Here is a 6,045-nt window from a genome sequence, read left to right on the forward strand (position 1 = left end):
TTTTTTTTTTTTTTTTTTTTTTTTTTTTTTCCTGGTTAGGGTAAAACCAGAAAATGCTTTTTTTTCCCCCCTCAGTATTAGCCTCCCAAGTAGAGTTATCAATTCAAAGGATAACTTTCCTCTCTTGTCAGAAGAGGACATTGCCAAAACCTCTGTGGCTGAAGCAGGTAGACACCATTGCACCACTGGAGTCAGTCCCTTAAGCATTCTAGGTACCACTAGGAAATTGGCAGACAGTTTTCTGGTAAAATCTCTGAAGCATTTCTGGTGCTTTTACTTCTGAAACCAGCACCTTCACTAACATCCATAAAGTGTGTCTTTCATATTTATGACTAATTGAAGACAAGAATGTTATCATTTCATCAAAGGGCACTCTGGCCTTGCACCAGGCCCATGGGTGCACCTCACCTCTCAAGCAACTGTCTCAGCAGCCAATCTGGAGATAGAAAGATGCAGTCTCCTTAATCAGTGATGCACAGAACTTTATGAACATCTGGCTCACCTGGGAGGCTTTTTAAAAACACAGTTGCCCAGGTCCAACCTAGACCTACTGAGTCAGCATCTCTAGGACTGGTGGGACACACCCACCAACATTTTTTTAGCAAGCTGATTTCAATCCATGGTCCTGAGACCCACCAAGTTTTGAGAACCACTGTCCTAAATAATCCCTGATCAGTGAGGAATATCTGGAATACACCTCACTTAGAATTTCTGTTTCCTTTGGGGTTTCAGAAGCAAGTCCCACAGTCTAGACATTTGAGTTAAGTAGCAGGGCACAGATTGGCTGCAGAGTTAGATGTCACTCTCTGCCTTTACCATGAGGAGATCAAAGTATCTCCCCAAAAGAATAATAAGTTGACACCTAAGATGTCATGTCATACTGGGGATTCAGGGCAACAAAGCAAGCTGGGGACTTAGTGAAGGTTGGGGGGTAGCCAGGGGCTTCTGACTGCTGACAAGGCTCTGTCTCTTGACTTGGGTGTTGGTTAATGGGTGTTATGCTATGGTAATTTTTTAAGCTGCAGATTTATATTTGATGCTTTTCTGTACATGTGTTATATTTCATAGTAAAAAAAAAAAGTTTAAAAACTTTGACTTGCTATTTTCAAATCATGGATATAAAGATTGTCAATAGATCAGCAGCCTGAGTATAGTTAACCTTAATCGATCATACATCTCAAAAGAGCTAGAACAATTTGAATATTCTAGCATAATAATAAATATTTAAGGTGATAGATATCCCAGTTACCCTAATTTGAATATATGAATGTACCATATTATCACATGTATCCCCAAAGTATGTACATCTAATAGGTATTAATAAAACATTTTCCTTCATTAAAAAAGTTTGTAAAGAATCATAGCTACACATATATGTGCTAGAATTATAATTAATTACTAAGAAATGTCAGCCATACCAAACAATATATATATGTTATATATACACATCTGTATATGTGTATATGCATGTGAGTGTAGAATGTGTGTATAGTTTGTTATCCATCACTGTACTTGCATCACTTGCAGACCCTACAAATCCTTGGGGATCCTTGTTCCCCATCATGTAGCACTGCCTCCTCTGAGTAATAACTGTTTGGAAACAGATGAGCCTCTGGATGCTATGATGAGATAAGGTGGGACAATCAGATGCCCTTTCTGGGGAATCTGGACTAAGAAATGTCCATGACTAGTAGGAGCTAAGCCTGGAAGACTATGGTGTAGAGAGAGGCCAAGATGCACCACAGAATTATGAAATTATAATGGAATAGACATAAGAGAAATAGAGAAGCTAGAGAGAAAAGCACGTGGCCCAGGAGAGAAACCATGGGAATCTCCGGTCCCTAAAGCAGCCACTGTTGCTGGTAAATTAAATTTCTTTACAATAATCTCCTTTTCCCCAGAGTAAACTGAGTGAGTCTCTGGTTGTTGCACTATGACCTCAATTAAACCTCAATTAAATATATAGATATTATAATATATAGATATATATATATATATATTTGAGTGTGGGGTATGTACACACACATCTCTCTATATACACAGGTTACAGAGATATAAAAACATATATTGTTATTGGATAAAAGACTTGAAGGGAAAACACCAGACTGTTAGCAGGGGTTATCACTATTTCAGGTAGTAGTATACCCAGTGATGTTAATTTTCTTCCTATACACTATTCTGTATTTTCTAAATTAGGAGGAATAATAATGTATTACTTTTATGATTGGTTAACAAAATTTTAAACCTATCCTTATATAGTGCTCCTGGACACAGAAGATCAGTCTCCTTGTCTTTAAGGAGTTTAGAATTGGAACCAGCAGCCTAGCCATGTTCACATGCCTTGGGAGGGATTCTGGGAAGATAGCTGTAGCAGTAGGGTTTGAAAACTTTTCTAAGCCTCCCATATGAAAGCACATATAACAATCAGGATAGCAAAATTAAAACTCATGGACTCTATCAACAACAAAACTGAGTGAAAAGATATGTTCACAAGTTCCAAAATATAAATAGGTAAGGACAAACCACTGTCAGCTACAAGCCCTGCTTGCTGTGAGCATTTGTGCAGAAAGAAGGCAAGGGGCACCTCTGATGGCCCTGGCAACAGGAGAACTCCAAAGTCCCCAGAGGTACTCACTGAATGCACAGCTCGCCCATCTGACCACAGTGGTTGAACCTAGAAGTGGGGATCTGCAGAATCCAATTAATGGGTGAGCACCCAGGGCCCTCGGTAAGGTTTAAGAGCATTGGTATAGAGTGGGTCCTGGGAACTTATAATAACCAAATGAAATATGCCCTCAGAAGAAGCTGCTGTGGGTAGAATTCAAATTAAGCAAGACAAGGACAACAGAGGCAAAGGAAGGAAAATATCCAAGGAAAATAATTAGAGGAGGCAGATACTACAAAGTAGAAGACTATGTTTTTTATTTCTTCACAAAGACAACAGAACACGGAGACCAGAGCTGTAAAAAGCTAGCCCATGCACCCTCCTAAAAAGCACAAGAAGAGTCATTTCCCTTAAAACTGAGCAACAGAAAAGGATTGCCAAAGAATACATACAAAGTCATTATAAGAAAACACACACCAGGAACAGAATCATGTCCCTATACAAATGATGAAGGCAGACTAAAATGATAGGCCCACAAACCATGTGAAACGACACCCTAATATTCCAAATGTGCTAAAAATATTTTAAAGGATAGAGAAGACCACATTAAAATAAATTAGAAAGGCTTGGAAATGAGGTCCCTGGAGAAAAGGAAGATTTGAAAAGGTGGGGAGTTAGCATTCAGAAAATAATTAGAAGTAAAAGAAAAAACAGGAAATAAAAACTAAACCAGAATGAACACAAGGCTGACAAATGGCAGTGGATAATGCCTTAAGATAAACAGAAGGTGAAAAATAGAACATTTTAAATATCAAGAAGAAACAGAAAGAAGTTTTTAGAGTGTTCAAGAAAATGTAACAGATATAGAAAATAGGAAAATAATGATCCAAACTACATATAAGAGGAGTTCACAAAGAAGACAGCCAAAGCAATGGAACAGAGCTAATGCCAAAATCCATAAATAAATAAATAAAAAATCATAAAATTTAAAAGCAGAAGACTTAAAGCACACAGTGAAAGAACATACCTAGAAAAATTGACCCAAAATGGCAACACTGAGACAGGGTATAATAAAACTACTGAACTTTAAAAGAAAAATAAAATACATTCAGTGGGAATTCAGACAAAAAGATAATCTCATCTCTAAGAGAAGGAAAATCAGATTGTCATCAGAGTTCAACAGCAACACTCTATGGACTTCTATGTTCAGCAAACTAACTTTTAAGTGTAAGAAATACCACAACAATTATTATTATGAAGGAAGAACAGAGAAAATTTTGTTCTTATGGTTCTTTTCTCAGGAATTTGTCATCAAACAATTTCAAACAACCAAAAGGGTTGGTTGACTAAAGAGTCATCGAAGTGAGGACTGGTAGTAAATATTAAATATATGTTTACTGTGGATCTAAAATAAAGGATGCTTTTAAGGGAGACAGTATTGTATGTAATGGCTATGTACCCTGCCAATGTAGATACAATACAATCATTAAAAGGGGGAAATAGGTGAAAAATAAAATAAATGTGCTAATTTTCTTAGAGTTATTAACTGAAAGGAGAAGGATATTACTTCAGATCAATGCTGAAGTATAGACAAAAAGAAGGGATAAAAAACGTAACTAGCTAGTTTCAATATTATTTATAAGAGGGAACCAATAGATAAGAAGAGATCTCAAAGGGGGGCAGCTAATATAAAGTATGATATGAGGATGTTAGTCATAGTAACCTTTAGAACAAAAATGCAAACTTTCCTAAAAACAAAAAAATATATTAACAAAAGAGAGCGAACAAAATAGACCACGTGGTAAAAGACTCTTAAAACACACAAACATGCATGCAGTGGGACAGAGTTGACACATGGCTCATGAGATTTCAGACTGGCTAATAAAGCAAAGTCCAATGCCGTGAAATCATAAGAGAGATTCACTTAAAACAAAGAGATTCAGAAAAGTTCAAATGAAAGGTTAGACAAAGACATAACAGGCAACTACAAATAAAAAAATTAAGAATTGTACTTTTAATACCTAACAAAGTAGAATTCACATCAAAAAGCATTAAAAGAAACACAGATGAACACTTTATTGTGCTGAAGTCTGCAATGCTGGTGAGGCTCTTAGCATCCACACACCCAAACAGCAGGTTTTTTTGTTTGTTTTACAAAGAAGAAGCTATCAGAGATGAAAGAAGTAAACACACCATACTAGGAGGATATTCATATAACACTCTCAGTATGAGAAAATCAAATGGATTTTTAAAATTGGTGATAATATAGAAGACCTATATAGCAGAATCAATAAGATAAATCTAAAGATCTGTATCAAATTCTGAATCCTGATAATAGGGAATGCACATGTAACTTTCACAGTAATTGACCATGTTTTAGGACTCAAAAAGAAACCTCAATTTATTCTAAGAAACTGAACTTATATAAAAACAACATTCTTTGGTCACAATGCGATGAAACTAGAAATATATAACAAAGCAGGCCGGGCGGGCGCCGGTGGCTCAAGCCCTGTGATCCCAGCACTTTGGGAGGCCCGAGACGGCGCGGATCACAAGGTCAGGAGATCGAGACCATCCTGGCGAACACAGTGAACCCCATCTCTACTAAAAATACAAAAAAAAAAAAATTAGCCGGGCGAGGTGGCGGCGCCTGTGTCCCGCTACTCGGGAGGCTGAGGAGGCGGAATGGCGGTGAACCCGCGAGGCGGGCTTGCAGTGGCTGAGATCCCGCCCCTGCCCACTACAGCCTGGGGGGGCGACAGAGCCGAGACTCCGGCCTCAAAAAAAAAAAAAAAAAAAAAAAAGCAAGCATTGACCATGTCTCTATCATGAAATATAAAACACATAAGTAAATGAAAGACCAACCCAAAAATTTAGAAAAGGAAAAAAGCTACACCAAAAAAAAAAAAAAAGCAGGAGAAAGGATTCTTATATTTTATCTTTTAAAAGCAAATTAATATTAGAAAACAAGACAATAGTAACAACAGTAGCTTTTTTTTTTTTTCAGAGTCTCACTCTGTCACCCAGGCTGGAATGTAGTGGCATGATCTGGGCTCACTGCAAGCTCCACCTCCCAGGTTCAAGCGATTCTCATGTCCTAGTCTCCCAAGTAACTGGGATTTCAGGCATGCACCACCACACCGGCCTAAATTTTATATTTTTAGAAGAGACGGGGTTTTATCATGTTGGCCAGGCTGGTCTCAAACTCCTGACCTCAAGTGATCGCCTGCGTTGGCCTCCCAAAGTGCTGGGATTATAGGCATGAGCCACAATATCCAGCCAACAGTAGCATTATTTATTTATTTATTTATTTAGAGATAGAGTTTTGCTCTGTCACCCAGGCTGGAGTACAGTGGTGCAATTTCAGCTCACTGCAACCTCCACCTCCCAAGTTCAAGTGATTCTCATGCCTCAGCCTCCCGAGTAGCTGAGACTACAGG

Source organism: Rhinopithecus bieti, unplaced genomic scaffold (assembly GCF_001698545.2).
Source record: "Rhinopithecus bieti isolate Rb0 unplaced genomic scaffold, ASM169854v2 scaffold_31064, whole genome shotgun sequence".
NCBI classification, from domain to species: Eukaryota; Metazoa; Chordata; class Mammalia; order Primates; family Cercopithecidae; genus Rhinopithecus; species Rhinopithecus bieti.